A 12,465-nucleotide genomic window follows, 5' to 3' on the forward strand; every position below is an offset into this window, starting at 1 on the left:
TCCATTGACATGTTGAGTAGTTGGAAATAGGGGGTTCAAGAACAGGCGGAGGATCGAGGATCCGGCGGCCATCTTGGATGACGTCATCTAATCCGTATGCTAATCCATGCTAATCCATGCTAATCCGTATGCTAATCTATGCTAATCTACGCTAATCCATGCCAATCTATGCTAATCCATGCCAATCTATGCTAATCCATGCCAATCTACGCCAATCAGTATGCCAATCTATGCCAATTCGTATGCCAATCTATGCCAATTCGTATGCCAATCTATGCCAATTCGTATGCCAATCTATGCTAATCCATATGTTAATCCATGCTAATCCATATGCTAATCCATGCTAATCCATCCGCCATTTTATATTTCTAGAAATTTCCACCAACTTCGAATCGTGACGTCACCGTTGCACTTTTCGTCACGGCCGCCATCTTGGATTAGAATTTTTTTTTTTCGAACTTTTGGAATTCGATGTAATCATCAGCCGCCATCTTGTTTCGTCTGCTGGTGGCCGCCATCTTGTTTTCGTCTGCTGGAGGCAGCCATCTTGTGACGTCATATAGTTCTGTTGGTCGCCACCAGATAGCAGCAGGGATTATTTTATTTTAACTAAAATATTTTCAGTGCCGAGGCTGGGATTCGATCCATGGGACGTGAAAACGTCCAGGATGCCGTGGTTACGAGGCGGACACCTTGACCACTAGACCACGAGACCAATTGGGATATGGTGGAATAAATAATCTATATATGCTACGTACTGGGATATGGTGGAATAAATAATCTATATATGCTACGTACTGATGGCAAGTTTATGATAAAAGGGGGAGGAGGGTGTTTTTGCCTTCCTTAATGCATACCTAAGGCGCCACATTGGAAATTAAAATTATTATTATACCATCGCCATCTTTAATTCCAGCACAGACTACCAGATGGCGCCAAATTCAAAATATTAGTTAGGGAGTCGGCAGGCAGGTGTCGCATGCCGCCATCTTGGTTCTCAAGTTGGCTGGTAGATGTCGCTAGTATCGCGCGCCAAATTCAAAAATTAGTTGCCAGAGGCGCCGCCATCTTGGTTCTCAAGTTGGCTGGTAGATGTCGCTAGTATCGCGCGCCAAATTCAAAAATTAGTTGCCAGAGGCGCCGCCATCTTGGTTCTCAAGTTGGCTGGTAGATGTCGCTAGTATCGCGCGCCAAATTCAAAAATTAGTTGCCAGAGGCGCCGCCATCTTGGTTCTCAAGTTGGCTGGTAGATGGCGCCACCGTCGCCATATTTTAGTTCATACAATCGATACCAGATGACGCCACCATCGCCATCTTTAGTTCCTAGTGTTGCTACCAGAGTGTGCCACCATCGCCATCTTTAATTCTTAAAGTTACCGCCGGAGCGCGCCACCATCGCCATCTTTAATTCATAAAGTCGCTACCGGATGGCACCACTGTCGGCCATCTTTAATTCAAGGTATTGTCGCCGGATGGTGCCAAGTTTGAATTTAAAAACCTACAAGTGTTATGCAATGTGTAACCAGTCGAGATAAGTTTGGAACCTGTAGCCATATTATTATTATTATTTATTAATGTATGTTTATTAAATATGATAGAGTATTTATAAAATATTGGTGTTGTGTAGAGTCTCTCTCTCTTCTTCTCGTAGTGGCAGACAGTTGTAGCAATTGTAGTCAGTTTGGAACCACTATACTACATCTCGACACTACTTAGAAATTATGCCTCCACTATTTTACCCGGACTTGGCACCGGGCAAGCATGGAACCAGAGGAGTAATGCAAGGGAATGGCTTTTCATTTGTTTGTAACAAACAAACCATCCATCCGATTACATTATCCCAAGTGCCATGCCTGGCTGTGTTACCCCCCCACGAAGCTGAAAAATGAAAACAATTCCCATAAGAACACAAGGGGAGGGTAAATATGTGCAAACATTGAGGGAAAAATAACCATCGCTGAAACATACTTCCCAGCATTAATTACAACAACAAAAGATGACAGCAAAGAGGACGGGGAAGAGAAGGCCTAAATAAAAAATGTATAAATACATGTGATAAGCCTCCATTACCCAACGTAGCCATGGGGTAGCGTATGTATACCATCATCCTGGATAACTCTTTTGTTATCTGTCCAAGTAAGTGCTAGTTTGTTGGTGCACTCGGAATAGATATCATGGTGGTAGGAGCGTATAGATCGCACTTTTACACGCAATGTAGACTCCTGGTGTAGTGTACGTAGGTAGTCCTCAAAAGTGATTCGGTTTTTAATCACAGACCTTTGCACACCTTTGGCCTTCTTGGTTACAATGTCACTGCACTTTAGGGCGTACAGCTTAGCCCTCAAGCCGATAAATTCTGTCATGGGTTGGCCACAGCACTCATCTTTGAATTTCCCGATTACTTTAGAATTGGTCGCAGAGTGCAGGACATGGTTGGTAGGGTAACCACTCATGTCAAAGTGGTCTAACAGTGCATGGTCAGACTGCAAATCAGAGTAGAAATCATGAGTATCAATCTGATAAATAAAGCTGTCTGTATCCATGTAGGCTAGCTCAAGCCTATCATTATACCTGGGTTTCATCACATCATAATGGAAGTGGTACATCAAAGTCTTGGAGAGGTCAAGAACGGCAAATCCAACATATATTGGCTTGTCGAACATTATTTTCTCGTGCCGAAGGTGCACCAGTGCCAGACTCTGATCATAGACTGTGTAGTCCTTGAAGGTGGGGCGAGCCACAAGCTTGCGGAGGCGCTCTTTACAACACACCAGCTCCATTGCTTGCCTCTTACGTTTAGCCTCCATCAATTTCCCAAAAGTAGCATTATTAGCTAGTTTGAAAAAGTCTTTCTCAAAGTCGTTCTGTGCGGCTTGTCGTTTTCCAGTGTTCAATGCTATGTATGGCTGCAACCATGCTGACTGACGAAAATGTAGGACTCTATGGATATGAGTTAGGCGGAGACCGTGGGAAATTGCTTGTTTGAGGTTAATGTAATGGATAACGTAGTGGGATTTGTTGGAGAGAGTGGTGAGAAGTTTAGATTGGGTAGAATTGGGAGGACACTCATTCCTAGGAAGGAAGGGTAGATCCCGGTGGGACGGATGTAATTCTACTGGATACTCGACGTCACACTCCACAATGTAGCCAATATCACTATCATCAGGTATGCTGGTAAAATCAATGTTCGTATCATTGCTCCACTGAAAGTCACTGTGTGGTAGAGGGCAAGACATGGCCCAACCGTACAAATTGTTGGCATCTAGGTATGCAAGAGACGATGAAGGTTTGGTGGGGTTGTGTGTCTCAGGTGCATAGGCATTGTTTGCCACGCAGTGCCTTTTCATGCACTGTGCCACCCCACCTCGGATGCCTGACTCAACAAATAAATGCATGTCATAATCTGTGAGCAGGTCCAACCGAACTTGGGTAGTCTTGAGCATGGCATCAAAAGTAAATCCTGGTGCACTAACGTAATGCGCACAATCTAGACCATATGTGTCAAGACAAAGGCTGCGGAAGCTCTCGAAAACATCACATAAGATCAAAACATCTGACTTTAGGTATACATCGCTATACTCCCCCAATGTCGAGCAATGAAAGGCATCCCAGACGGTGTGTGCATGAACATAATCCTCATCGCTAATGGTAGAGTCGGTGAGAATGTTAAAGAAAGCCTCCTTGGGCGGTAGCTGCAGTTCGTCCAGACGTTCCCAGGAATCAATGTGATCATATGGGAATACTCCCTTCCGCATGACGAGCGACACACAGGTGGGATCGAAAAACTTCATGGTGGTGACAAACTGTGCTGTTGGTAGGTTATGTGCTAGTGAAGACAGGGAGCATGCCATGAATCTAAGTGTGTCAATGAACTGGACTGAGAACCTATCACCAAGCTTCTTCGAGAATGTTATCATTTTCTCTTCACTGTGTGGTATGATGAAGATCTCCTTAGTGTCATACCCAAGCTGCTTGACAATAAAGTGCTGGTCGTAGCCGAGATTATGGAAGAAGACTACTAGCTTCTTTGGTCTACGACGCAACATGTTACAGCCATTACAGGAAGGTCCAATGTAATTTCCTGTAAAATGATCATGATCCTTCACCCTATAGTTTGATGCAGTGAAGGGTTTGTGGCAGTAGCAGCATTGTGCTGCATGGTTGAAGGCAATGTACTGGGTCCGTGTCAGAGGTGTCATTGGGATGGAGGTAGCATATATATCCTTCACCTTGTTCCCAATTTCAACTATATCCTCCATGAACCTACTCGCAGCATCCACACCTCGGTATATAATCGGTTCCTGTGGCAGGTTTGCTGTAAGGTGTGTGGGTATACGAGCATTGTCCACCTTGATGTATATACCATAGCTATATGGCTCATGCTTCTGGTACTTCTCTGTGTATGCTATATTGGGGTCAGGCTGACATGAGTCCACCTTGGTTAGCATGGCCTCGAAGTCTGCATACACAACTATAGGTAGTTTACCCATGTGGTGGAAGTTGGTGAATTCCAGCCTGGGTGGGTTTCCATCCTTGTCTGGAAGCGGCATTTCAACACGCACAGGTGCATGAGGAACACAGTACCTCCTATGTTGTTCCAAGCACTGTTGCCCCGTCATTCCAGTCACTCGGAGTTGATCATCAAATGATTTGAAGCATCTCTTACATATATATATTCTTTCATTGTGATTGGTTACCTGAGACCGTATCAGTCGTGAAAAGTTCGTTATGAGACAGTAGTGCTTGTGATCGTCATAAGATATTAGCAGAAGATCGAAATGCTGTTGCTTCTCTTCATCAACAACCCGAATTGGGACCACCTTATTCTCTTCACCGAGAGTATAGACATTAACTGACACGGTTGGGTTGTGTCGCTCAAAGACATTGATCTGTTTGATTGGTGTAGGGAAATCAAGTCCGTCAAAGTTAAACTGTGTCTCAAGGTTCAGGTATCGTTGGTCAACTCGTTTCCCCATTAATCCCCCAACAAACTTGGAGATAATGGCCCACTTGAAACATTCGTGGTCTTCGTTCTGGGGATTAAGTACAGCATGTTTGATAGCAATCGATGGTGGCAGAGGCAGATAGGAAGATGCACGCAGTGGGTCGAGCTTGCTGACACGAAGTTGTATGCACTTCACTGACGTCAGCGACCAGCCAGAACCTTTGCTCATGTACTCGTCCTCCTCCTTACAGATGTTCAAAATGCTATTTCGAACAGCTACAGCAACATCATCTACATTGTATAGAGGGATGTTGGGGGTCTTGAAGGCACGCAGGTCTGCACTGTCGTCGAATGGTGCTGGTTTTGCATAATTGCACTCGAGCCACATATTAAATTTTACGGCCCCAGTTGCCTCTACAATCTCAGTTAGCTGCGCAACTATTCTATCCTCCATCGTCTCAAGATATGTACAGATATCCAATGAACGGTCGAAATTGTTCCCGGCTACGAAGGTGCGCAAACTACCACTGAATGCACGAGCCACTTCAACAAAATCATTATTATTATTAATATCTTCTGGCTCAATGGTTGATGTGGACTGGGATGTTGAGGTATTAGGCAACACCATGGGTTGAATAGCTCTAGAAGTAGAGGCTTGCTGCTCATCACTCACAAGCATTGTGCACCGAGTCGGGAGAGCTGGAGTCATCACCGCAGACCCACAACATACCAAGCGGTGTGCTGCTAAATTGTCGCGCCGGGCAAAAACATTTCCGCACTTATCACAAAGAGCATTAACCACTCGAGCCTGGTTTCCAGTACAGGAATACTCATGCCTACGAGCATCGAAGGTCCTCGTAAACTGTCTGTAGCAGTACCGACAATGCTTGCTGCGAGATGTATGTGTGCCGGTACAGATTTTCAAATGGCGCTGTAGGTTACCCCAACGAGCAAATGTAGTGCCACATTTCTCGCAAAGGTGCATTTCTAGGTTAGGTGCGTCTGCACACTGTCGTTCATGACGTAAGGCATTATTCCGGGCCGTAAATAACTTCTTGCAAAAGCGACAACTAGGACCCATCGCGCCTACCCCTGAACTAACTGAAATATCAGCAGATGTGGATGATGATGATGATGATGATGCTATATCTCTTGCTATCAGCTCCGGATCCTGCAGAGAAGCCTCGATGCGGTTCGACGGAGAAGTAGATACCTACCAACGAAATACTAGTTAAAATACTATTTCGAAGAATAACCAGCAGTCACTTGCATAAAAACAGATGAAAGTGTATAAGCAGGACCACCAACTTGTTAAAAAAATTTTTTATGTATTACTGAGAACTTGACAAAAAAAAATGTGTCAACAGTTTGAAGCTGTAATATTTCCTGTGTAAACATAAGCAGGTCACACTAGCTTTATAATAATTAATTGTACTGGTAGGAAATGTGTGTACTAGCCGACGAGACTCTAACAGACCGTCTACCGCTACGTGATACAGTGCTAGGTATCGTGCGTGAAAAACTTTATTCATTAAGAATATATTTGTAATGAAATACGCAGCAAATGTAAATAACGAGTTAACAAAAATATAAATAATATTTATGATTTAATAAGGTATGGGACTCAGTAATATCGTGCGCGATGTAAGGAAATGGACTCGCAGTGCATATATAATTTCACGAAGCTCTGCGCTGGGTCAGAGCACTAATGGAAACCTTTCAGAAGGTGTGTTGAAGCTCCCCCCCCTCCCCCCACCACAACCTCTCTTACACCACTCTCTTCAGACAGGCGGCGCGCGCTTCATGACAGTCTGAGTCGTGTCCCGACATGTCTCGAGCACCCTATGCTGTCAGGGGAGCATTTACGTATAATGAAAGGAAGTAGCTCTGCTGTTTTATTGCTGGAATACTAGACATACTTACACTGATATTTAAAATAAAAACATAATCTATATAAATTAATGTATCGCTGCTCATAGCATAGTGTGCTGCCAACTGTGCGTCCTTTTCCTGTATGTGGCCAGACACTTTAGGATATATGATTTCAGCATAAGTACAACAAGAAAAATATTACTTCCTAATGTGGTCCCTACATTGTTCCCAGGGTATCGTAAATGGTTTCATGGCTACAACTGCATGTGACACTACATAAAATAACAATCACAAGTGTAATACTTTTTACAAGTATGTGTAGGCTTCTGACTGTGGCGGACTGAAGGCTCGTGCCTGCAGTAGGACGTTAACACAGACTACGTATGCATCAGTTGAGACGTGATAAAATTACAGGTTACATCAGCTGAGGCGAGGTCAAAGACTTGTCCGTGCCCTATAGCATAGGACCGATGCCTGAGAGCAGCGGTATATATGTAAGCCGCTAGGATATTACAGTACATTATGTAGACGTCAACTACCACTCAAGTCAAAAATGTGTTTAATAAATACGAAAATAACTATTCTATGTGAAAATACACTAGTATGAAAAATCCATATTACTCATGCTAGAGAATAAAACTGTGTAAGGACATGCACAATAAATTATAAAACTAATAATGAGCCTACTAGTGTTACATTGGAAATAATTATTTAAAATAAATACATCTTAATTTGTGGCTTGTCAGAATAAATAAAGTCATCGGTCCCCCCCGAGCATGTCTGGCATTTGGTTCAGTCAGGGAAAGAGGACTGAGCATGGTTGCTTACGAGATTATGGCTCGCAGACAATAATGCATGCGATACTAGAATTGCACTTGGACGTAACGTATACAGTAAATGTGACTATGAAAGATTTCAATATATAGACATAGTGAACAACTTTTTTTTGTAATAACATAAAACTGGACGAGATGGGTATCGAACCGCGCACTCCAAACTATGGAGCGCCATGTCTACCAGATAGGAGCACAACACTGTAGCTACGAGTTGCAGAGGGGATCAATGTAAACAGTTTACATCTAACCTACAGACGTGTTAGGAATAAAGCATAAGCGTGCACGATTTGTGTTGGATTTCCCCAGTGTGCTTCTACTTATTCTTGAGACGGTAATTCTCCGTAAAGTTTTTTAGATATTAGCCACCACGACACTCGTGATTTGATGTGTGTTGGTATATATCGTAACAAAACTAGTAGATACATGGTTTTTGCAAAAAGAGGAAATTAACTCTCGCTAATGAATTATTTTAGGAAATATGTTTCAATTTTAAAATATCTGAATGCACCTGAATATATAAGCTAATATAGAATGCAGATCGATGCCTATAGTGTTATCGAAAGGTTGTAGATTTTTAGAGCCGAATAATCTGACTCATCGTAATGATTGCTAGACATTCAAAATGTTTTTAATTTTGAGTTAAATTTAAAATCTAGATGCTTGTTGACGCCACGGTACAGACGTTAACAATATAGATTATTTTTAACTACTGCTTTTGCTTCTTGTAAAATAAATAAGTAGTTGCAAACGAATTTAGTTATTACTATAAGCCGTTAATCTTCAGCCGCGAATAGTGTTACTTCACAACTAATGAAATGCACGAATGACAATACTTTAATATTAATGTGACATGGATCTGAACAATGCACTGTTATACTAATATTTCTTTTATAAACGGGGAGCGGGCATCTTACCTCAGCGGTGAACTGAAGACGTGGACTAGTGGACTGGTAGAGCTCGATCATGAAGGCACGATACAAATGGTTGGAGTTGCGCTCGCTCGAGTATATAAAGGATTTCTGTGTGTGACGTCAGTGAGGTCATGGACGAGTCACTAGGGTGGGTTCACACCTGAACGTTCATTTGATATGTTAGCTTTTAAAAAAAATCGAGTAAATTTATACTGGTTTCCAACACAGGTTCTAAAGATGATGACTGTTTATAAATATATATTTTTAAAAACATTAATTTTTTTTATATGTTTAGTGGTTTGATTTTTAGTATTAATGCATACCAGTAGTTTCATACATTATAAACTAATGGTATGCATTATTGAACTACCTTTAGACATGCGTATTACAAAATTAATTTCGGATTTGTTGGGTCTGTTCATTACGAAGGACCTCGCATGAAACCACCTTAAGACTGACCCGTCTCCCACAGGCAGTCAACAAAATTCCTTACCCCGGAAATACTTTTTCCGTCCGGTCGCTGGCCTGGCATGCTGCTCCGAACCGTTGACCTCAACCTGCGTTTCAAAGCATGCACTATTTGCTTTAGGGATTTTTACACGAATAAATATTAATTTGAAGTTATACACTTTGGGGGTTTACTTAAATTAAAGTCGAGAAATACATTCATTATTTTTATTACAAGAAAGTCGACATATACTCGTGCAACCACAGATTGCAAATAATAATAATATATTTTTAAAAACAAGCCATTTATAAAACTTTCAAAATTAAATTTCTCGAGTTACAAACATTGTAATTTTAAAACAAAAAATATTCCACTTCATAAGTAAACTGCGTATGGCTCAGAGCATACTGGTGGTACGTGGTTCATTGTATACAGTTGGCGCATGAGTCTTATTTAATATTATAATAATTAGTTTCACGATTATGACGGAAACAATGTCATACAGTTGTACCAACTTTATTGTTGTGCAACACTTTCGTTTTTTTTTTTTTTTTTTTCAAAAATGGTTCTCTTGCATGTATTTCATAGATGTCACGTGGTACTAACTACCGGGTTCGTACAGAGGCTTAAAACTATGTAGGTTACATTGCAGGTAGTTGCATGAAGCCCACCATACTTGATTACTTTCTTCCTCAATGGTGTGGTGAATAAGCCCGTCACACTGTTCCGTCCAACTGATAACCGCGCCGGTGCTACGCCGCAACTCACACTTCATTGACGCTTGTCCTGGACGCACACGTAACGTTTCGGTTGCTGATGCAGCCTTAAGTATGTCTAAGCTTGTGGGAAATTTACTGTCAGGTCGTATATGATATATAACACAGTTGACCTTACTACATGCTTGATTGCGTACATCTAGGTTGTCCTCGTCACAGTTCGACACCCAGTGATGACCAAAGTTGCAGACCTCCAGCTGGAACTGACCATCAGCTGTCACGAAGAACACACGACGGAATCCAGACGTTACCTCTGCATACTCAGCAGACGGATCAAAAGACATTTTGACCACAGTACACGGGTACTGGATGAGATCTATGATTCAACTAGCTTCTTCAGGATCGTTGTCCTCAAATTTATATCACAGTACAAAATTTCAATATGGCCGCTGGACATGTTATTAATTTGTCAACATTTAATTTTCAAAATATTATTTAACTGTAAAAATTAAATGCAATCATTAAATTAAAGATTTGTCTGTTATCAAAGAAACATGTACAGTATACTTAATGCTCTAAGATGTAGATGTTATATAGAATAAAATAATGTTTAGTTGGATGAAGAATATTTATAAATTGTATTTTATGATTTAATAAAATTTAAACAGTTGATATTAAGAGGTGTATCTTAATTTTTGTAACTTAGTTCTGTATCGGGTGCAGATGGAGAATGAGTGTTTAATTGAGTGTTGATTTTGAATATGAATGTCGAATTAAGTATTGATTTTTGAAAAATGAGTGGAGAGTATTTATTTCCATACATTACAACATTTAAAGTATGATTATCGCACAGGGATTGTCTCATGTCATTTATGTAGTTGGGTAGTCTAAATATATTTGGTTATTCAATTGTTCTAGCTCCTGTAGCATACGCCTGTTTTGTCTGCTGCGGGAGTGACGTCTGTGCTCGGGAAGAGGCTTTCACAGCAGCGCGTGTTCGGGCAGGAGGAAACACGCAGAGCCACTCAGGGTGTTTGTGCCGTCAACCATAGGCTACGTCATGTTTTTGGAATGTGTTGTGCAGGATATTTCGAGCGAGTTCTGGGGTCTCACAGCATCGCTCCACTAAAGTGGTAGTCCAAACTTTTAAAGACTTATGGAAACCGCCTGGATAAATGTATAAAACTGTATGGCAAATTCCATTGCGCCCATTGTAATGTTCAGCTACTTAAATTCTGGCTATTCGACCACCCATACTACTATGTATAATTGGGTCTCGAGTTAATGTTGCCTTTGTCACTATGATGTGTAGTGTGTGAATATTATGTGATTTTATTACTCGTTATTTACTTCTTTTAAATCATCGATTGTTCTTACCCCTTGCTGTTTGTAATAAGATTTAAATAAATATGTGTTTAACATTTACGTTGTTTGCTTTAATTTCAAAACATTTAATTGCCGCTATTATTGAATTGTAACTATAAGTTATTAGTCTCCTCAGCTAGAGTGATTGCTTTAATACATAAATTCTAACACTACCTTCGAGATGTCTTCCGCCACTACGAGAAGAAGAGAGAGAGACTCTACACAACACCAATATTTTATAAATACTCTATCATATTTAATAAACATACATTAATAAATAATAATAATAATATGGCTACAGGTTCCAAACTTATCTCGACTGGTTACACATTGCATAACACTTGTAGGTTTTTAAATTCAATCTTGGCACCATCCGGCGACAATACCTTGAATTAAAGATGGCCGACAGTGGTGCCATCCGGTAGCGACTTTATGAATTAAAGATGGCGATGGTGGCGCGCTCCGGCGGTAACTTTAAGAATTAAAGATGGCGACGGTGGCACACTCTGGTAGCAACACTAGGAACTAAAGATGGCGATGGTGGCGTCATCTGGTATCGATTATATTAACTAAAATATGGCGACGGTGGCGCCATCTACCAGCCAACTTGAGAACCAAGATGGCGGCGTCTCTGGCAACTAATTTTTGAATTTGGCGCGCGATACTAGCGACATCTACCAGCCAACTTGAGAACCAAGATGGCGGCGCCTCTGGTAACTAATTTTTGAATTTGGCGCGCGATACTAGCGACATCTACCAGCCAACTTGAGAACCAAGATGGCGGCGCCTATGGTAACTAATTTTTGAATTTGGCGCGCGATACTAGCGACATCTACCAGCCAACTTGAGAACCAAGATGGCGGCGCCTCTGGTAACTAATTTTTGAATTTAGCGCCATCTGGTAGTCTGTGCTGGAATTAAAGATGGCGATGGTATAATAATAATTTGAATTTCATGCATTTGGGAAGGCAAAGACACCCTCCCCCCTTTTATCATAAAACTTGACGTCAGTACGTGGCATATCTACATTATTTATTCCACCATATCCCAATTGGTCTCGTGGTCTAGTGGTCAAGGTGTCCGCCTCGTAACCACGACATCCCGGACGTTTTCACGTCCCATGGATCGAATCCCAGCCTCGGCACTGAAATTATTTTAGTTAAAATAAAATAATCCCTGCTGCTATCTGGTGGCGACCAACAGAACTATATGATGTCACAAGATGGCTGCCTCCAGCAGACGAAAACAAGATGGCGGCCACCAGCAGACGAAACAAGATGGCGGCTGATGATTACATCGAATTTCAAAAGTTCGAAAAAAAAAAATTCTAATCCAAGATGGCGGCCGTGACGAAAAGTGCAACGGTGACGTC

Source organism: Bacillus rossius, assembly GCF_032445375.1.
Source record: "Bacillus rossius redtenbacheri isolate Brsri chromosome 4 unlocalized genomic scaffold, Brsri_v3 Brsri_v3_scf4_2, whole genome shotgun sequence".
Classification (NCBI taxonomy): Eukaryota; Metazoa; Arthropoda; class Insecta; order Phasmatodea; family Bacillidae; genus Bacillus; species Bacillus rossius.